Raw genomic sequence first — 25,636 nt, forward strand, 5'->3', positions numbered from 1 at the left:
ATTCTGGTACATTTTTTGAATGTACATTTCACACTTACTGTTTGAGCAGATTTCTCTGGATTATACCAGATTTAAATTTGGCAAATTGATCAAAGTTGTGTTGTCATGGTTGTATAATAAATTCTGAAGATGGTCACTACATCTGACAGTCTTTATGATGTTGAATGTATTTATCAAATACATTAATAAATTCATTGTCAGTCACACATATTTGAGACATACGTATTTACTTTTTTTGGATGGTATTAGGTTGTGATCATGAGACAATTTGTAGTTAAGAGTACATAAATTATTTATTTTTGTAAATAAAGAAAATAAGTTTCTTTACCTAATATAATGAGATTTGATGATAGAAAGGTAGAGAAAAAAGTCAGTTTTTAAGAAATCGTGGGATAAATAATGAAGATTTATAATTACATAAGAATTGAACACCATCATAAATGTTGACTACTCCCGTCTATTTTTGTCATTTCAGTTAAATTATTGACTTATATATACATGTAACATGTATAAAACCTATTTCAATACAAGAAAAATGTATATATAAAATGTATAAAAACATATTTTAATAAAAGTTATCTGAAATTTGGAAATACGTTCCTGAAGTTTAAATTGTTACTAGTAATAACATATAAATCACATGAACATGATGAATAATACTATGTCCAGCATCAAAGAAGTTTACATGACATGATGAATAATACTATGTCCAGCACCAAGGAAGTTTACATGACATTTAGACACAAAGTTTATAAGAAATGATTGTTTTGTATAACAGGTAATTTTTATTTGTATTTTTTTATCTAGTTTCAACCATGACTGCAATGACATAGGGAATTCCCCTTACATCTGTAACATGTGTAACTGATTATTGTAATGTAAGCCTAAGTATACCATGTACATTGATGTACAAATAACTTTAGGTCTTTTTGTTTAAATTCTTATGTTTGGAAATTATTTTATCATTTAAAGTTTAAAACAACAATATGTGTCTATATACCTGATAACAAAATGCCTCACTTTCACCTATACATTTCCATGTTCAGGGAATTGCAAAATCTGGCTCAAAACCTAAATTTTGTATATTTTAAAAATTTCACATACATGTACATGTACTAACATGTTTTCAAACTTCACACCTTCTGTTGATCATATGTGACCACAACAAAGTAAACTACCTAAAACAAATACTTAAACCTGATACAGAACAACAAAATGGATGCACAGACAGGAAAACCAAGGTTGGGCGGTAAATACTGCCCCTAGCATTTACCCCCCCAGTTGACTGAAATTTTTAAGGTGGTCTTTACAATTAATTGTAGTAATTGAATTAATTATAACTCTATCAACAATGTGGTTAGTAATTTTTTATGATATTGATAAATGGTTCTTGTTGGGATGGGAACACTTCAATCTTTTTGTGGTAGGGATGAGAGGCTAAGACATGAAGTACCTAAACATATTCATATAAATATTAGGAGATGTGGTATGATTGCCAATGATGCTACTATCCACCAAAGTTCAAATGAAGGGGATGTACCTGTTTTCATTAAGTAAACAATCAGCTGTTAGTATATATATTTTCATGTTAAGTATGAACACTTTAATTATTCAGTCAGTCAAGAAGTCGAATTGGATGTGAATTAACTATGACTTTCTTGCTTTTGTTATCTAAATTAATTCAAAGTTTAGAGAATATCTGATTTAGTTTTGTTGATCTTCAATGCATGATCAGATGTATAATGGTTGTCTGATTGTATTCTATGACCAATGCTTAGTAAGGGTGATAGATCAGATGTCAAATGGTTGTCTGATTGTATTCTATGACCAATGCTTAGTAAGGGTGATAGATCAGATGTCAAATGGTTGTCTGATTGTATTCTATGACCAATGCTTAGTAAGGGTGATATATCAGATGTCAAATGGTTGTCTGATTGTATTCTATGACCAATGCTTAGTAAGGTAGATATATCAGATGTCAAATAGCTGTCTGATTGTATTCTATGACCAATGCTAAGTAAGGGTGATAGATCAGATGTCAAATGGTTGTCTGATTGTATTCTATGACCAATGCTTAGTAAGGGTGATATATCAGATGTCAAATGGTTGTCTGATTGTATTCTATGACCAATGCTTAGTAAGGTAGATATATCAGATGTCAAATAGCTGTCTGATTGTATTCTATGACCAATGCTTAGTAAGGTAGATATATCAGATGTCAAATAGTTGTCTGATTGTATTCTATGACCAATGCTTAGTAAGGGTGATAGATCAGATGTCAAATGGTTGTCTGATTGTATTCTATGACCAATGCTTAGTAAGGTAGATATATCAGATGTCAAATAGTTGTCTGATTGTATTCTATGACCAATGCTTAGTAAGGGTGATAGATCAGATGTCAAATAGTTGTCTGATTGTATTCTATGACCAATGCTTAGTAAGGGTGATAGATCAGATGTCAAATGGTTGTCTGATTGTATTCTATGACCAATGCTTAGTAAGGGTGATATATCAGATGTCAAATAGTTGTCTGATTGTATTCTACGACCAATGCTTAGTAAGGGTGATAGATCAGATGTCAAATGGTTGTCTGATTGTATTCTATGACCAATGCTTAATAAGGGTGATAGATCAGATGTCAAATAGTTGTCTGATTGTATTCTATGACCAATGCTTAGTAAGGGAGATAGATCAGATGTCAAATAGTTGTCTGATTGTATTCTATGACCAATGCTTAGTAAGGGTGATAGATCAGATGTCAAATGGTTGTCTGATTGTATTCTATGACCAATACTTAGTAAGTGTGATAATAAAAAACTTTTCATGAAAGATCATTAGTCAATTACATTTACAGGTTAACTGATAAGGTTTCTAGTACCAACAAAAACAACACCATTTCAATCACGTCAATCAAAAAAAAAATCAAAAAATGACAGAATTAACTGGAAACAAGATGAATAGCCTAACAACATGAACAAGTTTTGTACAGTTATGAGCCAAAGATTATATGGTAGCTTTTCAGTTATAAACATGTCAGATCCAAATATTATTTGGCACTTATTCTTTTATGCAGATAAAAAGCAATGCATATGCTCTTCAACATGCAAGTCTTGACACTTTCATAACACACCCTTAGACAATCAGGGATACAGTATTAAAGTTTATAACTGGAGTAAAATAAAATGAGACAGTTGCACTATCAAGATTCTATTTGATGAGTCTAGAAGTGCTACAGTAGTTTTATTACAAGAAGGAATCTAACCTAATATACATATCTTTATTTGTTAACAGTTAAATGACAGTAAATATGAAACCATGGTATATTTTGGTTTATCCCTATTAATAACAATGCCTTGTAAAGGGTGCCCTAAAAGTGTAGTCCTCCACACAAACGGTACCCTTAAAGTGCAGTCAATCATGCATGCCAAGAGTGCCCTCTGAGAAAATTACCATGCTCTTTCCAAAAGCTGCAGGAAACAATTATTATGATAAGTAAACAAACATGCACCAGAGCTTCTCTGATAGCGCATCATCATCATCATGATGAAATAAATAAATCATCATCAATCATCAATCATCATCATCATCATCATGAAATAAATAAATAGTCATTATATATATATAATTAGTGATGACCCTGACCTGTCTTGTGGACATGTAACTAGCCAGATGATTGAGGAGTTAAAAAAAGGCACTGGCTACGCTTACCTTCAAAAAGTAACAATAAGAAATAATTATTGTTACGTACAAGATTTCTTGTTGAAACGTATTTCAGGACAGGGACCCAGGGACCTGACTTCATATGGAAATTGCAGGTAACAATAATATCATTTTTATTGTAACCTTCAGTTTTTGCTACCTGCAAAATATATTCAGACAGGCTCTGATCTACATTTTTGTAAAGAAGGTTTAATTTGCAAGTAATCTGTGAAATAATGATGTAAAAAACAATAACATATATGTAGCTAAACTTTCAGATGTATTGACGATCATTGACCAATGATATTCACTTTTGCTGACAGGGGTAGATTAAAACAACTGCCGACTTTCGTATTCATGCACTTTTCCATAAATGTCACAATGCTTATGCTATTACATCACAGTAAGAATCGATTGATCGATCACTTCATTTACGCTGATGGACCTCAGATCAACTGGCGTATTTCATTCATTAACCCTCTTGCTGTGGCTAATTCTAAGGCTAAATGTCATGACGCCATATTTTTTGTAAATTTGTTTTTGTCCTGAACAATCATGAACTATTTGCCATTTTTAGCAATTAATTAATCAATCAATCAATCAACTAGCTTTCAGCAACTTTGAGTACTCTCAAATCTACCCTAGACCTTCTGGGTGCATTCAGCGGCCCCAGATCCCCTGCCGCAATTTTTACCCACAGTTTATTGGACATGTAGTTACGCTTCTCACAGTCTTGACGCCCAGAGTACCACCCACCTTTGGCGAGTCACTGACAAACTTTTTCAGTTTTGTATCATTCCTAAATTTGTGACAACAGTAAGCCATTTATCGGTTCCCTGATATCTTGCCAATGGTAATACAAGTGTGATATACCGATAGGAGGGCTCTTGCAAGCCGACTTCTTATAGAAAAAAAAAATATAAGTGGGATATGGGAATCTGACAAAACAATAAGCGGGATCCGGGATTAGACCCCCCAATGAGACCCCCTTATATGTCATGTATGTGCAGGTTTCATACGCAGAATAGAAAAAAGTTCGGTTGTCATGGTCATAAAAAATAAATTTATCGCATGTATCAAACAAGAAAATAGACATTTAACAGTATACAACAGATAAAAATTAAATAAAAAAATTATCACCTTACAATTCAGAAGTGTATCCCCATTCAGTTTAGGTTATCTTCCTACCTAATGATTAAGGTGCATATGTCAAACTGACAACTTATTTTCACCGGAAGTACACGAAGTATGGCGATGCTGCGGCTGGAATATGAGCTGGTAGCTTTACTAATGTTTTTACTTAAATATATTGAATTGATTTGCAATGATATAACTTATTTTTTAAAAGTGTAGATTGACCATTGAATTATAAATATGTATTTTAAAAATATTTGTTGTACGAAACAACCTACTCAGTACAAACAAGGGCCAACCAACAGTTTTGTACCGATAAATCACAACCAAGAACCAACTAATGCAGGTATAAATGGGTACAGATAATTGTAGAACTGGGCCAAATAGACAAATATCGGACTAATCGGACATGCACAATTCTGCAAGTTTTATTTGTTCTGAACACCATTAGCAAAATGCTGCAAAAAACCTATTACATGATGAATTTAAGTAAAATGATTTAAATTCAAATGCATAGTTTTACAACTTCTTGCATGATTATGCACGGATTCAATTCAAGTTCACAGTTTTACAATTATTTGCATATCTCTGCAATCATTTAATTCAAGTGCACAGTTATACAATAACTTTCATAATTCTGACTTTTATTCAAATACACAGTTTTGTTATTATTTACATAATTCTGCCAAAAAAATTCACGTGCACAGTTTTACAACTAATTGCATAATTCTGCAATGATTTTTTTTCAAGTGCACAGTTTTACAGTTATTTGCGTAATTCTGCAATTATTTCAATCAAGAGCACAGTTTAACAGTTTTGCTATTTTTGTTTCTACTTAAGTGCAATGATTTAATCCAAGTATCCAGTTTTACAATTAAATAATTTCATTATTCTGCAATGATTTAATTCAAGTGCACAGTTAAGCAATTATTTGCATAAATCTGCAATGATTTAATTCAAGTGCACAGTTTAAATTTTTTTGTATGATTATGAAATGATTTAATCCAAGTGCAGTTTTACAATTATTTTCATAATTATGCCATGATTTAATTCATGTGCACAGTGTAGCATTTTTTTTGTATAATTATGCCATGATTTAATTCAAGTGCACAGTTAAGCAATTATTTGCATAATTCTGCAATGATTTTATCCAATTCTGCAATGATCTTATCGAACTTTGGTGAAACTGGGCATTCCATAAATACCAAAACATGCACAGTTTTACAATTGTATGACGGACCTCGTTGCATTGTTTTACGTGCATCAGCATGCACAGTTTTATAATTGTTTGATGATCTAGGCTTCATTGCTTAACATGCATATATGAACTGCTCATTTGTACAATTTTCTGGGAAATTGTGCATGATGTACAGACCGTATGAAAATTGTAAAACAATGCATGCCCAGTTCAACAAACTTGGTAAAACTGGGCAATCTATAAATATAAACGAATGCACAGTTTAACAATTGTAAGACGGATCTGGTTGCATTACTTTACGTGCATGAGCATGCACAGTTTTACAATTGTTTGATGATCTAGGCTTCATTGCTTTACATGCATAAATGAACTGCTCACTTGTACAATTTCCTGAGGAATTGTGCATGATGTACAGATCGTATGAAAATTGTAAAACAATGCATGCCCAGTCCAACAAACAATTGTATAACTGGGCATGCTCAGTTCTACTAAATCATGTGACAATAAAACATACCTCACTAATGGTACTTATAAAATACAGTTAGATGTGAGAAGTACACGAATGACAGTTCATATAAATGTGAATAGAGATATTTTGGTATATAGTGAAATGAATGGCTGACTGTGCGGTATGGGCTTTGCTCATTGTTGAAGGCCGTACGGTGATCTATAGTTGTTAATTTCTGTGTCATTTGGTCTCTTGTGGAGAGTTGTCTCATTGGTAATCATACCACATCTTCTTTTTTATATTTACAGACATTTGATATATATACACAGTGGTAGCCGATGTACAGTCATACAGATATTTATATGGTTTTTACTATATCGCCATAAAGGGAATCAGTAACATTTAGACTATAAGAAACTTCAGCGTACAGCGAAGTAACAAAGTGAATAACTTTTAATGTCATCCGTGTATCATAAGCCCATCGTTTTTTAAGCAAGTGCGTTTTATACTATACTGGTCAGCTCCTTGAATTAATGTATCGATGATATCACAAAAAATCTGGAAAACGGAAAACAACCAGATCTGCTAATACTGGACTTTTCAAAAGCTTTTGACAAGGTGTCCCACAGTTTACTCCTCCATAAACTACACAATTATGGCATTCGAAGTAAATCAAACAAATGAATAAAAGAATTTCTCACCAACAGAATCCAAGAAATAGTCAGTGTTGAAGGCAAAATATCAGAAAAAGTGAACGTAGAGTCCGGATTAACACCAGGATCAGTCTTAGAACCCAGTCTCTTTCTTTTTTACATTAGGTAGCACTCCACAGTTAGAAAATAAAATTAAAAATGAACCACAAAATATTTTATCATCTCCTATTCCTGGATTTCTAATACATTAACCTAACTGTTTGTGTTGTACATGTGCATATGTATGTAATCAGTATCTTCCATAGATTTGATTTTCAAAAGTTAAAAGGGTGAAATATAATTCCTTCTATGTGTATCCATGGCAACATTCTGAATTTATTTACCATAAAATATTGCAAAAAGGGGGGTGAAAATGTCACATATCCCCCCAAAAATTTGGATCAAACTAGAATTTCAATGCCAATGAGTGATACCTTTTTAGAAACTGTTGAAATTAATCTTCCTAATAATCAAATAAAAAATGGGTGTCTTTCGCCTCATTTTTTCGTAAAATTTAATTACAAAGTTCGTGCGACAAAAAGTTGGAAAAAAAACATTACAATAATTGCCGGACCAATGTATGGTATGGATATGCAAATACGGACTGTCATACAGAAAACAGCCTTTATTACATACATTACATTATCTTGATGTTCATATAAACCCAATAGGCAGGCTATTTTAATCCTCAGCTATCCAAAAATGAATTTTATTGCACACTAGCTCTCATATTTGAAAAATCCACAGGGGCCAAAATGCGAAACTACACACCTAACTGTGGAGTGCTACCTTAACGACCTACCAGAAGGCCTACACTCAATAGTGAGGCTGTTTGCGGACGATACGGGGGCCAGTATCATGAAAACCTATCTTAAGTTTCATTTAAGAGAAAACTTACGAACGCTTGACGAGAAAGTTACGATGGTGCTAAGAGCGTATCTCCAACCCCCTCGTGGGTTACTCTTTAAGAATTTTACAGCTATCTTAGTATACACTTACGACTGCGAGTGAAGATAGTACTCTTATCCACTTTTCCGAAATGACTGCCATTGATTTTTGAAGAAAATATTAGAATTCAAGGCAAAATCGATAGTAAAAGTAATCTGTGCGTTTAATAAACGATAGAAAAACATACATAAATTCAATACTTGTTTTTATTGTTTGTTCTTATGTTGTACTGTTACATCACTGTGTCATGTTAAGGGAGGATTGGCGCCTACAAACATGTTTAACCCCGTCACATTCTATATGATTCTATATGTGCCTGTCCAAAGCTCGGTCCGAAGTCATTAGTTGATTATTGAGCATTGAGCATTGAGTGTTATTGAGTGGTTGTCGTTTTTTGCACATATGGTTGTCGTTGGTACATGTCTGTCATATATATTTTTTTTTCGTAAATTGTTTTGTTATAAACTAGGCTGTTATTTTGCTCACGGGAATAGTTTATTATTTTTCATGTCTATATTCCATTTATCGCCGACTATACAGTATGAGTTTTTCTCATTGTTGAAGACCCTATACGATTGCCTATAATTGCTTACATCCATTTCATTTGAACTTTGGTGGATAGTTGTCTCATTGGCAATCATACCATATCTCCTTATTTTTATATTATAAAAGAAATATTTTCAAACATTGAATAAAAAACAAAAATGGCGGAAGGAGGTGCTCCAAACGGTCCGAAGAAATCAAGGGACGATTTTTCTTTCCCTATTGTTAATTTTCTATTTGTTGACGGTGATGTTCCTTTGGCACCGTCTTGCGGTGTTTATATACCTAACTCGTTCGCTATGTCCTTGTCTGTAGTGACGTTTTAGATTTTATCCTGCAATCAGCCAACTATTGTACAAATAAACGGTTACAAATAACAGGTACACAAATAAATTTTTGCTTTATTTGTACAAATAAAGTCTCCTGTTACCCCGCTTCAATGTTGAGTAAGCGGTAATGTGGATATTTCTTTTTGCGTAACAGTTCATTTTGGGGTCCTCTTCGCGGTCCGCGTTTATACTATATCGAATTCTTTGAAAAATTAGAGACAATGATTTAAATTTTAACAAATAAAGTTTCAAGTCTAGGGTGTAAATTTCAGGATAAAAACAATTTATGTACATTGTCGGAAAATATAAAATTGATTTGTACTCGCTACGAAACAGCAGAAAAGCTCGGCGAGCCTTGCTTTTCGTCCTGTTTCTAAAGCTCATACAAATAAAAGTTTATATTTTCCGACAATGTACATATATTGCTTATTTAATGAACGTAATCTAAGTATTACTAGTAAATTATTAAGTCAAGGATTTCATTACCACAAATTACTTAAAACTTTTAATAATTTTTTCCATAGATACACAGATTCGGTTTGCGAGTTTGGCTGTACCTGTGGTAAACTTATTTCAGACAGAATAGCATATTCTAATTTTTACGATGAATTTGCTTGAGGGTTCACTACAAACCAGTAAAAGTCTGAAATGGCCTATATCTGTACTCGACTGTACTGATTTTTACTCGACCAGTCTGAATTAGTCTGAATATTACTCGACATAACTCGACCCCAGTATTAACCATACTCGACCGTACTGATTTGTACTTGATCCTTATCTTTGCCATTGAAAATAGTCTGAACTATTAATCGACCAGTCTGAAACAGTCTTAACCCATTCTCGACCTGTACCGTCGACCATTTTTTTCAGTCTAAAACATACTCGACCAAAGGTCTGAACAATACTCGACCAGTCTGAACCATACTTGACCAAAAACCTATACTTTTTTTTTAATTTTAGCTGTTAAAATTAATTTCTTTTTTTCTGACATGACAACAGCCACAATAAAATAAAGATATATATAAAAACATAGTTTTACATCCTTACATGATTCTCAGATTTATCAAATAGAGATAGTTAAATTAAATTATCTTATATAATAATTTAATTATATTATTTTTAAAGTTTTAGAGTTTTGTTAAAAAAAAGATTTTCTTTTAACTAAAAACCACACCTTTACTGAGGGTAATAAAACCTTATTCAGGTGCTTCTTTTTTGGCATGTGTTTTTTTTTTAAACTTCATTTTCCTAAAGTCCTAAAGAAAAACTATATAGGTTTCATGGTTACATACAATAGTTATATAATTATCTTTTTAATGAGGTAACAACAGCCAAAAAATCACTGAAATTGTTTAACCTTATATTAGAAATATGTCTATTCTTATTATAATTTGGGATACATTATATATAATATATATCAAAAAGGGATAAAAGAATTAATATATATATAATATTACAATATTTGATGAATTAAACAGTTGATCAAATTTATAGATATTAGGGTTTGACAAACAGTATTTCGGTAAAAATTTCTTTCTTTCCAAATTAAATGTTCCACAATTCATAATGTAATGATACTCGTCACCAATGTCGTTTGAGTCACAGAGACGGCAGATTCTGTCTTCTCTCGGTATACCCTGCCACCTTCCAGACTCAATCGGCAAGTGGTGACTTCCACATCTATATTTGCAAAATGTATGAATAAATTTGTAAGGCAAATAAGAAAAATATTTTTCAAATTGAAAATTCTTTTTAAAAATACGATAACATATAGTTTTAGGCGAGTCTGCAACAAAAGCAAAGCATTCTTGTTGGAACTGGTCTTTGAGTTTTTGCTCAATACATTTTGTCACCCATTTATCAACAAACTGTGCATTCCATATATTGGACATACCACAATTATCAAAAATATTTTTAACATATGATATCCACTTAGTTTCTATTCCGTTATCATTATAATATAAAAATACAAGTTTGTATAATATAACACAAATTTTACTTTCTTTTCCATTAAGAAGTCTACTCCAGAAATTAACCATTCGCAATTTTACAGACACGGTAATGGGGTATCTGCCAAGCTCTGCATACACAATGAAATTTGGAGTAGACTGTTTTAAATGTAAAATCATTTTACAAAATTGTAAATGTACACGTTCAAGTATATCTATATTTTCAAAACCCCATATTTCTGATCCATATAACAGTATTGGTAAAACCATTTTGTCAAATAAATCAAGTTGACTTTCTATTGACAAATTGTTTTGTCTACCTTTTTTTAAAACACTATACATAGCTTTTGTGGCTTGTTCTTTTAAATATTTTTTATTTGATAAAAAGGATCCACTTCTAGAAAATAAAATACCTAAATATTTGTATTCTTTTACAATTTCAATATCATTGCAATTTACTGTGAACTTGAGATTTTATATGGCATTCTGCCACTCGAAAAGATCAAAACTTTAGTTTTATTTGTATTTATTTTCATTTTCCCTTCTTCACAATATTCGTAAAAGGTATTTAACATGTATTGTAGATCAGTGCTATTTTCTGCTAATAAAACAGTATCATCTGCATATAAAAGTAGAAATAATGTCAATAATACTGACAGCTCATTTTCGAAATCTTGTGATATAGATTTTAAGCCAGTTATATTTTTCTGTTCAAAAAAAGTTTGAAGATCATTTAAAAATATAGAAAACAAAGCAGGTGAAAGGTTTTCCCCTTGCCGTACCCCCATCTCACAAAGGAAGAAATCGGATTTTTTGCCCTCATGTATAATACGAGATTTGGCAAAATCATACATATTCTGAATAACACGAAAAAATTTCCCATTTATATGTACTTCATTCTGCAATAATTTGAACAGAAGTAAATTTCGCTGTAAAGAGTCAAACGCTTTTTCAAAGTCGATAAAAGCACAATGTAACCTTTTCTTTCCCAATTTCAATAATTCAAATAAAATATGTATAGTAAAAATGTGTTCAGTCGTAGAATAATCCCTTCTGAAACCTGCTTGGTTTTCATTTAGTATACATAATTCATCAAGATAATTACATAATCTTGTGTTCAATATTGAGGTAAAAAGTTTACCCAGAGTAGATAATAACGTTATAGGCCTATAGTTTTGTGGATCATTTTCAGAGCCTTTGTTTTTAAACAATGGAATTACATTTCCTATTAACCATGCCTCAGGCAACAATCCTGTGTCAAAAATAAGATTAAATAGATACACATAAACATCAATAAAAAATTCAATAGACGAACATATATACTCATTTACAATAAGATCATCACCAGGTGTCTTATTATTTTTCAGGCTTTTTATGGCCTTCAATATTTCATCTTTAGTGATACAAGCATTAAGAAATACATTTGATGAATCTTCGTTAACATCATTTTCTAATATGTATCGGTTTTCTATTTCGTTATTTTTATTCAGATCCTTAAAAAAGGAAAACAAATCTTCAATATTAATATCATTTTTTTTCCTTCGTCTACCTCGATTTATAATTTTCCAAAATTCTTTCGGGTTTTTTGTTCGCATCTTTTTCATTTTTGAACGTAAATTAACATTAAATGATCTAATATTTTTATCCATGGTTTTTTTATATAGAGTCTCACTACGTCTCATACGTTCCTTGAACATGCGTGAACCATATCGTTTATATAACCTTTTTGATTTTCTAAACGCCCTCCTTTCCCGGCGGCATTCTGTGTTAAAGAATTAAAGAAGTAGATAAAAATTTTCTTCTGATTAGTGGTAAAGTATAAAGTAATACCTCCTGCTTGGGGCAAACTCGTTAAAAAGATCACACCTGGTCAGAGAGTATTAATTTCTAATTAACATTCATTAAAAATTGCCATATCCTGTAAAACTTAAATCGCAAGGCCTTTTGATTTCACTAGATAAGTAATACACGAGTTTAAGAAAAAAAGGGCTTTCTTTTTACCTGTAAAACACACATGTACTGAGGTAAATAAACCTTATTAAAGTGCTTCTTGTATGCCATGTCTTTAATTTTGACAAAAGTTATTTAAATTTAATTGAAATAATTTTTTTCTGCAACTTTGGAACACATTTCCTTTTTTAAATGTTATCAAGGATTGCTATGGAAGTTCTATTATCATGATTATATTAAAATCTTGGTTTTACAAAATAAGGTGTTATTTTAAAAAAATTATTAAGTTGCTTTATATACTATTTTAAATATATTATAATAAAAAAAATGTTCACTGCATTATTAACTAAACTCAACTGACACCATAAATCTATACAAGGCTTAAGTAAATGGGGAAAATTGTCCAGTAACCATAAAATATATCTGAAACATTCAAAAAATTTGAATAACATTGAAAATATTAGTCACAATTCAGTTTTGAGATTATTCGATCAGCTTGTTTTATTTTAATTTTAAAGGTGATATATATATATATATGTAAGTGTTGATAAATATGGTGTTGAATTTATATTATGTTTATTGTGAAATTTTGGTTTCAATGCCATATTGAATACATTTTAAATTTCAAATTGTTGTTCAAATTTCTAGCCAGGGGAAATAGCTGTTAAAAACAGTTCCTAAATTGATGAAATACAATAGATAGATACAAAAATTAGGTTTAGGTTGGTTAAGACTTAGTCGAGTATGGTTCAGACTAGGTCGAGTATGGTTCAGACTAGGTCGAGTATGGTTCAGACTAGGTCGAGCATGGTTCAGACTAGGTCGATCATGGTTCAGACGAAAATAAAATGGTTAAGTACTGGTCGAGTAAAGGTCGAGTACAAGTTCAGACTGTTAAGTATGGTTCAGACTACAGTCGAGTATTATCAAGTAAATTTCAGACCAATTCAGACTGGTCGAGTAAAAATCAGTACAGTCGAGTACAGATATATGCCATTTCAGACTTTTACTGGTTTGTAGTGGTTGTAATGGAAATACCTTCATGACGAATAACGGTAAAAAAATCTTGGCAAATGACGTTAACGGTAATTTTTAACGCATGACGATAAAATGTTCATTTTTTTTATGACGATAAAAAATGACTGATTTTGACGAATCACGATAAATTCTTTTCAAAAATAAAACGGTAACGGATGATTATTTGAGATCTGTGACGAATCACGATAAGGATATTTTGACAAATCACGATTTTTGACGTTAATGGTAGCCGAAAATGACTGTTTGACGTCTGACGGTAAAGGGCATTCCTACCATCTTGTTTACCGAGCCTAAAAATTTAGATACGATCCGGGTAAACTTATCAGGACTTATCACTCCTTTAAAAAACTTATTCTAAAAGGTTACCAATTCAACTCTGTAATTATCACATCTTTAATATTGTTTTTGTTGGTATAAATATTGATTTTGTTATCAGTAAATTAAAACCATACTAAATATTATTGGTATACACATATGCACTTTCAAGGTACTACAATCTGTCGATACCTATATTTTGGCATTGTAAAAGGTCATGTGTTTCTCTGACTGTTAATGACGTTTTTACACTAAATCCATTGAATGTTGGATGTGTACTGACTAATATTTTAGTCTTAGAACATGATTTTTAATTAGTTGTTATTGGCTTTGAACTAGCTGTCAGTAACTGCGAGTACCCTCAGATCTGTACTTTGTGTCTTTTGTTGTTAGGGATGTATAAATACCCTGCCATGCACGACTGGTTTGTGCATTTGTTAGCTGTTATCGACTAGATATTCAAATGGATTTGTTCGATCTCCGAATATCCTTATGGGTATCCTATTTTTCTCTCTTGAACGCACAAGCAAGAATATTGCAAGCGCCATTTTATCAACTAAGAGATAGGGGTGCCCCTGACCACTCTTAGAAATTTCTGTTAAGATTTCAGTAAAAAAATGAATGCTGATACACTTAACATTTGCTAAGAGTAATCAAAGACGATCTTAAGTTGATTATCGACGTTCGAGATACGCAGTCGTTAAGATTAAAAATAAGAGAGCGTTCCGAGAAGGATAAAGAGTACTCTTAGGGTTGAATTTTAAGGGCTGTCAATCATTCTAAGATTACTTCAAGGTACACCCTTAGCAGATAAGATGATCTAACGATGATCTTAAGCACCAAGATTGCTTCATGATACTGGCCCCTGTTGTATATTTTATCATTTCCTCAGACAACGACTGCCATAAACTCCAAGAAGACCTGGACAAACTGGCAAAATGGGAAAAACTTTGGAAAATGGAGTTCCACCCTGAAAAATTCAGCGTCCTCACAGTCACAAAAAAGAAAAATCCAATCAAGTGGGACTACAAACTACACGGCCGTACTCTGCAGCATGAGACATCGACTAAATACCTAGGCTGCACCATTGCAAATGATCTAGATTGGGGAGAACACATTAACAACATCACAGGAAAAGCCAGCCGAAGCCTTGGTTTCTTACATCGAAACCTCCTCATCAGCTCAAAATCCATCAAGGAGGATTTTGAAAATAAATAACTCAGCCTTGATAATCACAAAAATAAATGGTTTGTTCTGTGGTAGTTCGAAAATAAATAACCTGACTTACAATGTATTGAAAATGAATAACTCGGCAGGTCTTTAAGCCACTTTATAAATGCTATTCGAAAGTATTAGGTGGCACCAGATTCTTCACAAAATTCTTCCCAAATCTTTTAATAATAAAGGTATAAATATTATTTAAATATACTTGAAATGTCTGAAAATGGGTTTCATTTAACTTGAGGTATATTGGCTCATGAACACTTACCTCACTTTTATTACAGGGTTGTAACTTCATTGAGGCAAATGCCTTTTTGTAGGAAATTTTAAAACCAAAAGCTTGTCTTCATATCAAATTGTTTTCACAGCGAGTGTTTGCAAGAAGCAAGTTCTGTTCTCCCTTGGACGTAGCGTAGCACCTGTTTTTTCGGGATCAATGTTTCCTTAAATTTGTCTTTTGTTCATTGATTGCCCTTCTGTATTCTCTTAGTGTTGCATTCCTTTTGTGATTTAGTTATTTTGTTTTCAACTTGATCATGAGTTTTATTTTATTTAAGACTTTTTAGCTAATTTTACAACTTAACTACTTTAAATTGTATCCCAGTTAAGAGCTACATCAAGTTGTAATTGAAATGTGTTATTCAAAATTACTTGACATAGTTATATCACTGATAATCAGCCCCCTCTTAACTTAATTTGAATAAAACCCCATATAATTTACATGTATAAAAGATTTAAATTCTGCATGCCGAAACAACAAAAAAAACAAAAACAAAAACAAAAAAACCAGTAGCCACATATTTAACTATGTGAATTACATTTTTACTTTATTCTTCATATTGGTCTTTTGATGTTGTCCATAAAAACTTAAGTCTTACGCTGAATCTATACATTTTGCTTTGAGACCAAAATATTGTCAAAAAATGATTAAAACAGAACTTGCGTTTTCAGAATAAGAAAGGGTCTGGGAACGCCCAGAAAGTACGATTTTGCATCATTTGTTCTATAGTTTCTTTGGGCCTTCAGCGGCTTCAGAACCCTTCAAAATTTTTTGCCTCACTCCGCTCGGCGAAAATATATTTGGCAATACTTTTAAAAGAGGCTAGTCACAGCCCAACTCTAATACCGTGTATGTATGCAATACATGTATATGCAGTTTGGAATTCAGAAGATTCATTTCCGCAGAGGATGATGATTAATTCTGATTAAATGGTACATTAATAACTTGACTGTACATGTATTATTTATAATAAAAAATGAATTTAAAAATTGTATGTTTTCAAATATCATTAATATAGTTATGAAAATAAATAATCAGTCCCTTGTTTTAATGAAAATGAAAATGAAAAATCTTGCTTCAACAGTGCAGAAAATAAATAATCTGTCCTCTTAGTTTACAAAAATAAATAACCGATCCAAAACAAATCCTCCTGTCATGGGATAGGCCCTAGATTTGAAATTTGAACAGAAAACGTCATAAAAGAAGCGTAACAATGCACAACGCCATAAAAGAAGCGTAACAATGCACAACGCCATAAAAGAAGCGTAATAATGCACAACGCCATAAAAGAAGCGTAATAATGCACAACGCCATAAAAGAAGCGTAACAATACACAACGTCATAAAAGAAGCGTAACTATGCACAACGTCATTGATTTATTTACTTTAAACGCTGGATACCAAGATTAGCATTAGGTTGGCCACTTATATGTTATGATAATATTTTTTTCAGGTTTGAACGAAATACATTTCAGTCACAGTCGTCATTGTTTTTGTTTAGCCCTCACGGTTGTCACACGTTGTTTTTTTAGTGTATTGCAAAAAGTATTCGTCATCTACAATCTTTTGCTAAATCTTTCAAAATGATAACACATTTAAGAAAATTTATTTTGAACGCTGGTACAATAAATGCTTATATTTTAACAAACTATGAGTTGAAAAAAAAAGAATTGTTTGAAGTGTATTTGTCTATTTGGCCGGTAATAACTTTGTCTTTTGTTTTTTGCTTGGTTTTATCCTGATGTTATCATGTATAATTATATATTTTTTTACAATTCAATTTGGATGAACTATATAGAAAATTTCTTGACAAAAATAATATTTTTGTTTATATCATCAAAAGAGGAAAATGCTTCTCATAAAAAATATTTGTTTATATCATCAAAAGAGGAAAACGCTTCTCATAAACAATATAACCAAATAAGCAAATAAAACCTATGACAATTATGTTTCTATTGGTACCAATATGATTAAAATCCAGCCAGAATTGACCTCACAATATTTTGTTTTTGAAAATACGTAGTCTTATGTGAAATATATGACAAAAACAAAAACTGTAGGTGACGAATATTCATTGCATAACACTGTAAACGTTATCGGAACACGACTTTGTCTGTAAGTACGTTTGTTTTCTTTAGCTGATGATAGTTTTTATATAAATTCATATGCATTCAGTAAACAGTGTAAACGGAAACCCGAAGAAATTTGTCGAATTCAAGTTAAGTCATTGAACACACATTTTCAATAGTTGATACGGGTAATTTTTTTTTTAAAGTTATTTATGATAATTTTAGTATTCCTCAACAAAATATAAACACGACATAATTTATTTTTATTATCTGAACATAAATAATTTCATATACATGTACCAAGCTAACAGGTGCTCATGCTTGCCAAAAGTTAACGTAAATAACAGAGAAATTCTTCCAACATGTTTGTTTGTCGCACAAAGACTTTCGTCAACTCTAAAGAGAACAGTAAATAAAAATAAACTATTGGCGACGAGTTTATTTCAAGCATTCTTATTGGTAGCCTCTGGTTGATATTCAAATTGAAGTTCTTCATCTTCCTGCGGCAAAACCCCAAATCATGGAGTTGGAATAGAGTTGACGCCGGCGATCTTCCAAATCCCGCACTCTAGCATTATTTCGTAACGTCAATGTTCCGTTGGCCTTTGGGCCTCACCCGTGGCACTCAAAGGTAGTGTTTTTGAATAGGCCGGATAGGCCACATGGCAGAGAAAAAGGTTAAAAAGGTTTGTTTACATATTCTCTAGAACCCTATCTATCGTTTGGAAATCATTTTTTATTAGCCAGTCATTTCAGGATATGGAATACAAATATATTTTATAAGAACTGATGTCATCTTCGATTCCCATTATGTGAAAGAAAATATTTACAGTGAAGAAAAACCTGAATTTAAAATAAACGGATTGGAATGTGTTTTCGTCAAAATACATGTTAAAGGACTAAATATGTTGTTTTATAGATCGCCAGATTCAGATAACTAAATCTGGGGAAAAATTAATTACTCAATAGATTTCGCCATACATTAAAATGCAGATAAAATCATAATATGCAGTGATTTTAAAGATGACCAACTTAATCATGGCAAACAAAAACTAAGAGAAATATGTAACCAAAATAGCTTATATAAATTAATTACAGATGCTACATGATTGTACATATTTTTGTGAAAGGTCAGTGTCGTTACTAGATCTATTAATTGTAAATGATCCCGATATAATTCTGTACTCAGAAGTTGGTGAAAACATCCTTGAAAATCCTGTACGATATAATTGTCCTATATAAATGCAGTAATAAATATTGAAAAACAATTCATTGTAACAAAATTATTTAAAAGAAAAAATTGGCAGTACCATTTAGGCAATTATGACTTGTTTAAAAACGAACTTCTTAAAATCAATAGGGATATTCTAATTGATAATCAAAACATAAATACCGCGGCAGTAAATGTTATGAAAAAAGTTCTTGAAGCCGAAGAAAAATCAATCCCTAACAAACTGGTTCAGGTTAGGAAACATGATCCACATGGGATGAATTATAATATAAGAACAAATGCATACGGAAGCGAAAGAGATTACATAAAATAGCAAACCTAACAAACAACGAAAATGATTGGGTAAATGCTACGTTAGATCAAGTAAAAAAAAAATCTTGGAAAAGCAAGTTAAACAAGTTGATAGGATACAAACAACAAACACACAAAAAAATGATGGAAAACTCTCAAAAATTTGATCGGATTACCAAACAAAAAATCTGTCTATCCTACTTTGATTTTTAATAACCAAAATATAGAATCGATAATGAAAAAGCTAATTATTTTAACGATTATTTCTGCGCACAGTCTTCTGTTGATGATTCACATACTATACTACCAACACTAGAATATGATGCAATTCCTAAACTAGAAGATTAGATTATTAGTGAGCAGGATGTTGAAGATGTGCTCGTTAATCTTGATATTTTAAGCTACAGGGCCTGATTTAATCATTCCAAGACTCCTGAGGTCGGCAGCAACTGTCTTGAAGTATCCGTTTTCAAAACTTTTTAATCGATTCCTGCTAACAGGGAGCTTTCCAGATGTGTGGAAAATACCTAATGTTATATCTGTCTATAAGAATAAGGGTGGCCCAGAATTTTACTGAATTATAAACCAATATCTTTGTTGTCAAATATTGGAAAGACGTACAATGGAGAGGTGCATTTTCAAATGCCTTATTAAATTCATTATCACAAATTCTCTATTAACAAAATTCCAGTCTGGTTTATCCTAGGTGATTCGACGGTAAACCAGCTGTTATATATAATTAACGATTTTGGTAAAGCATTAGATGCTTGAAAAGAGATAAAGGTAATTTTCTGCTACTTAAGTCGAGCTTTCGACCGAGTTTGGCACAAAGGCTTACTTTATAAGCTTGGAAAAATGGGAATTAATGGAGTATTACTTCTTTGGTTTGAGAGCTATTTGAACTCAACACGTCCAACACTGAGCATGTATGTTATGCATCAGCTGGGGTGCCCCAAGGGTCTATCTAGGGTCCCATTTTATTTCTAATTTATAGTCCTCGTGACAGTGTTTGGCTATCAACTAATACATGGAACGTAGTCCAAGCTAGAACCAGGATACCTTAAAAATGTTAAACCGAATATACTGTTGGCATGTCATCAGTATTGGTTGTTGAATAGATGTATTTTTTTTTCGGAAGACGGATTTTTAAAGTTTTTCCAAACTTGTTTCCGAATCCCATATCTGAATTTTATGTCGTAAAATTGCACTACTTCATTGTTATAATTTTTCGTTAATAAATACTGTTTAAACCCGGGGGGGGGATACTTCCTATATTTTAGTGGTACGAGCCACGTACCGCAAAACAGGGTAACTTTTTCATGCCCTGCTGGTTAGAACAGGGTAACTTTTTAATGTCCTGCTGGTTAGAACAGGGTCGCTTTTTCATTCCCTGCTGGTGAGAACAGGGTCTTTTTTTAAACAAAGTATTTGTCTAGAACAGGATCGCTTATTTAACTGTTTAAGATACCGTCTAGAACCCGGGTCTAGAACAGCATCTATGTTATACGGTCTAGAACAGGATCATTCCCGGTGCATGTTTCTGAGCGTGTCTAGAACAGGGTATGTTTTCGATATTTCTGTTGAGAACAGGGTATGTTTTTCAATGTTTTCTGGTTAGAACAGGGTATGATTTTGCAAGTGCTGTTGGCACAGATATACCCGAAAGGATAGTTACGGATTAACGTTGTATATTGGATTATTGCTGATCATTGCTTTTTGTGGGCTGGCTGTATATTCGGGTTGTCCCTACTTGAATATGAACTCGGAGTATCATTTTGTATTTTTGTACCCAAAAAATAACATTCGGATTGAAGACATTAAAAATATACCCTGGCCCCTTCTAAAACTTACTACATCCTAGTCTAGATTCTACACATTTCACTTCATTGGCATTGCACAAAATTTAATAAACCTTTTTCTTCTAGATTTGAGATTTTATTTAATAAAATATTTTGACTTACATTTTGGTATTCAAAAGTGTCAATCTTAGATCCATAAGCCAGACTGCCTTTTCAGGTCGTACAACATAGTGCATGCTCATTTGAGAAATGGCAACGTACGTTTGAGTATTGTTTACAAACTGCAACGCTAAAAGTCAAGGCCATTGTTATAATTACGTCTTTTAAAATATGGGGTCAAATATGTATAAGAAAGCACTTGTTACTTAATACATAGGAATCGGAAATTCTATCAATAAAATTCTGTAAATAATAAAGTCGACTATCAGTAGAGCTTCTCGTAGTTTAATTGGCAATTAATAGTATGAGCACACTTGCTTAACGTCCAGTGGCAATCATCTCATTCTAATTAAGAATGAGAGAAAAACGAAAAATTACTACAAAATAAAGGTTATGCAAGGTAAATTAACCATGATGAAGGGAAAACATTTTCCTTCAAATTACGGTATGCTTGCAACAGACCACCTGCGGACACCTCAGAGTTATTGCAATTAAGGAGTCATAAAAGGTCATAAAAGTGCAGTTAACTGTCCCCCCTTTTAATGCATTTTTTTTTATCCTAGTCAACGAATTCTACACCAGCCTCAAATACCAAATGGTCGTTCCGGATAAAAAAACCAAAAAGCCACAGGCGAAATTTATAAAGAGGGTGCCAGTGGTAAAGGGTTATTTTCGTGCAACGTGTTTTGCCATTCTTATTTCACGTGCAGCCGTGAAAAAGGTTCGTTATTCACCGTGTTTCGTGAAATCGGAAAAAAGATCAATGTGCAAGAAATTTTTAATTGTTCGTTCATCGTGAAATGGCAATTTTATTTCGCATTCTTTCCGTGCAGATATCCCCCCCCCCCTTTTTACGCCCCTCTATAAACTCTTAGCAACAAATACACATACCATACATATATTGTTGACCCAACTTATGAATAAAAGGATCCGATAAGTGACGTATACGCTAATGAATACATTAGACGGGCATTAGCTACGATTAAGACAAAAAAAATAAAATACAATTCTTTTTGTTTCATGCATTAATAAAAGCGGGTTTTGAAATATTTCATTATAAGCAGTCAGTTTGACCCAAATTCAAGAGTGCACACGCTAGAGTGTGTCGCCTGCATTGCTGGTTGGAGGTAAATTGAAAGTCTAAAAGATAAAGGAGTAATACCACCATTGTTTTTTCCCTATTAGTCTTTGTTAAATTGGCACTTTAAAAAAAAAATTAGCAGAATTCATCTTTGTTTCAAATAAAGAAATACTTGGCATGAGTAAAGTTTTATCCTGTCCAGTACTACAGACAACATTTCATTGCATATAAGATAATAACCATCACTGGAAGTTTACCAATAAAATTTTCACCCCTTTTTTTCCTGTTTACAAGCTTTAGTTCACCATATCGTTTACAAAGAGAAGACTTTTGGATAAGAGAATTGGGAATAGCCATTCCCTATGTATGCAATGACAAAATTGATGGTGTATGTATTTTGTCTAAGCCCAGGTGTAGTACTGTCAATACATTACAATTATTTAATACTTCTGCTCGACGAAATAGAAGTCATGGTTACAGAAAATATATACTACCTGCTGTGCACACCGTGACAATTGATAGTCTGTTAACGTTTGTTCAAAAACCTTTAGGAATTCATCATATCAGAACTAAATTATACTCCATTCCATTGTCAAAACTTTTTTTACTTTTTCAAGAGGCCCAAAATACTTCCGTTACTGATTCTCGTTCTGTTATGTATAGATAAGTTGCAATAATCATGGACATTGCTAACCATAGACTATTCAAACCCGTATCGACTACATCCAAAAATTAGGAAAAACGTATTTTTTTTAAGGTAGAATTCGCCAATAAAGGTTTAGATGCTGTAAATATTAGCAATATTTTCTACCAGAAATCTGTACAAAAAACTATACCTGATTACTTCAAAAATAAAGCTACACCTGTTATTTCTTATATTTACACCAAGTCTATTGCATCCAATATGTTCAACCACAAGAGGGTTTTAGGTCATTTTTTAGTAGCAATAAACAAAAAAACTATGTCAATTGGACATGCTTTGATACTATATATGCCCTTGAATTTTTACTAGATAACATTTTGTTCGCTTTGGAGATTCCGTATAGCGTCAGGTTATCGGAATTCAAATCAGCAAAGACCCATCGAAACAACATCTGATACACAAATTTAATAATACTTTTAGATATTTGGATGATATTTTGGCTCTCAATAATGACGACTTCAGTATGTATACTAAAGAAATTTATCTTGTTGAACTTACTTTAAATAAAGCTAATACTAACAATGACCACTGCCCTTTCCTCGATCTTGATATCTATATCATTAACGGAAAGCTTAATACTAAAAGAGATGATTTTTCATTTCCTATCGTTAATTATCCATTTTTCGATGGTGACGTTCCCTTGTCACCATCTTACGGTGTTTATATATCTCAACTTGTACGATTCGCTCGTGCATGTAACAATGTTTTAGATTTTAACGAGAGAAATTTATGTATTACTGAAAAATTATTACACCAGGGTTTTCGATATCACAAACTAGTCAAAACATTTACTAAATTTTATCATCGGTATAAGGACACCATTCGTAAATATAGCTCAACATGCAGACTTCTTATACGTTCAGGTATTTCACATCCAATTTTTTATGGAAATATTCTTTATAAAGCACAAAAATGTCAGTATTCACCTCTGAAGCTAACAAAACCTTTAAATAGACTTATTAAGAAGGGATATAGTTACGATACTGTTGTCAGGTCATTAAAGATTGCATATTTTGGCGTTAATATTGATTCACTTATAGGGTCTTTGCATCGGCACTAAACACATTTATTTAAAAACCAGTTGTTGGTATGACACGGGTTATGTTCTTCTCATATATGTTATGATGGTATGATACTAAACCCCTAACGGGAAGGATTGTGCCTGATATTCATATGATGAAGACATAATCTTTCAATCAGTTTAATTGAAGTCTGGAGCTGGCATGTCAGTTAACTGCTAGTAGTCTGTTGTTATTTATGTATTATTGTCATTTTGTTTATTTTCTTTGGTTACATCTTCTGATATCAGACTCGGGCTTCTCTTGAACTGAATTTTAATGTGCGTATTGTTATGCGTTTACTATTCTACATTAACTAGAGGTATAGGGGGAGGGTTGAGATCTCATAAACATGTTTAACCCCGCCGCATTTTTGCGCCTGTCCCAAGTCAGGAGCCTCTAGCCTTTGTCAGTCTTGTATTATTTTTAATTTTAGTTTCTTGTGTACAATTTGGAGTTTAGTATGGCGTTCATTATCACTGAACTAGTATATATATTTGTTTACTGAAGGACGCCTCCGGGTGCGGGAATTTCTCGCTGCATTGAAGACCTGTTGGTGACCTTCTGCTGTTGTCTGTTCTATGGTCGGGTTGTTGTCTCTTTGACACATTCCCCATTTCCATTCTCAATTTTATTTAACCTCAAAGATGTGAAATCCAAGCCTCCGGATTGCTCATGTGCATCGTCGCAATACAATTATAGTCCAGCTGGTCATGTTATTACTGGCGACCTTGGCATCGTTACCAATGAACAACTAAGAGAGTTGTTAGCCAAGGGACCAAAATATAGAATTCCCCAGCCCACCAACTGGAAAAAGAACTTCAGGTTACTGATGGATGCAGTTGAGGACTATGCAAGAAAATGGGTGAAGCGCGAACCAGACGAACCAGAACTGGACACTTTGTCTGAATGGATCAAAGCTATTCGATCATGCATTCAGAAGCGCATTCAAAAACTACGATGTACTATGAGCACAAGAGTTACTAACCCTTTCAAGAATCCGGATGTTGTTGATGCTTTATCCTCTTTGCATGACAAATATGTCGTTGTTCCAGCAGATAAAGCCTCCAATAATATTGTCTTCATATGTAAAAACCATTATTTGCAATGTCTCACAACAGAGCTTGGAATAAATAGAACTACTGGTAATCCTACATATTCTTTAACATCATTTACCAAGGACGAAACTTTACAAAATCACAAATCTGTCCTTCTTTCTTTTGGTATCAACATCAAAGAAAACGAAGAAAATTTACCATCATTATACTGGATACCAAAACTTCACAAAACTCCATATAAAGAACGATACATAGCTGGGTCATCAAAATATTCGACTAAACATCTTTCTAAAGTACTGACTACTATTCTTTCTACAGTTAAAGATGGGCTTCAAAAATATTGTGATGAGATATATTCTACCAGTGGTGTTAACCAGATGTGGATTCTCAAAAATTCGAAAGATCTACTGCTTAATCTTCGATCACAATCTTTGCAATTTTGCA

At 32.6% G+C, this 25,636-nt stretch overlaps 2 protein-coding genes across 3 annotated transcripts in view; one reads left to right on the forward strand and one right to left on the reverse strand.

Moving 5' to 3' along the window:
- Window positions 1-4,953, reverse strand: part of LOC127702711 (calcium-transporting ATPase type 2C member 1-like) — a 36,853-nt gene extending 31,900 nt beyond the window's left edge. Inside the window, exon 1 of one of the 2 annotated variants that reach the window (XM_052207004.1) lies at window positions 4,840-4,953. The gene's annotated coding sequence lies outside the window, so the exon portion shown is untranslated. The remainder of the gene's footprint in view (window positions 1-4,839) is intronic. The other variant, XM_052207003.1, reaches the window with a different exon arrangement.
- The window catches only part of LOC127702715 (DNA-directed RNA polymerase II subunit RPB1-like), a 519,640-nt gene that overhangs the window by 128,947 nt on the left and 365,057 nt on the right, over window positions 1-25,636 (forward strand). The gene's annotated exons all lie outside the window — the stretch shown is intronic.

The sequence above is a fragment of the Mytilus californianus genome, unplaced genomic scaffold (assembly GCF_021869535.1).
Source record: "Mytilus californianus isolate M0D057914Y unplaced genomic scaffold, xbMytCali1.0.p SCAF_5, whole genome shotgun sequence".
Taxonomy (NCBI): Eukaryota; Metazoa; Mollusca; class Bivalvia; order Mytilida; family Mytilidae; genus Mytilus; species Mytilus californianus.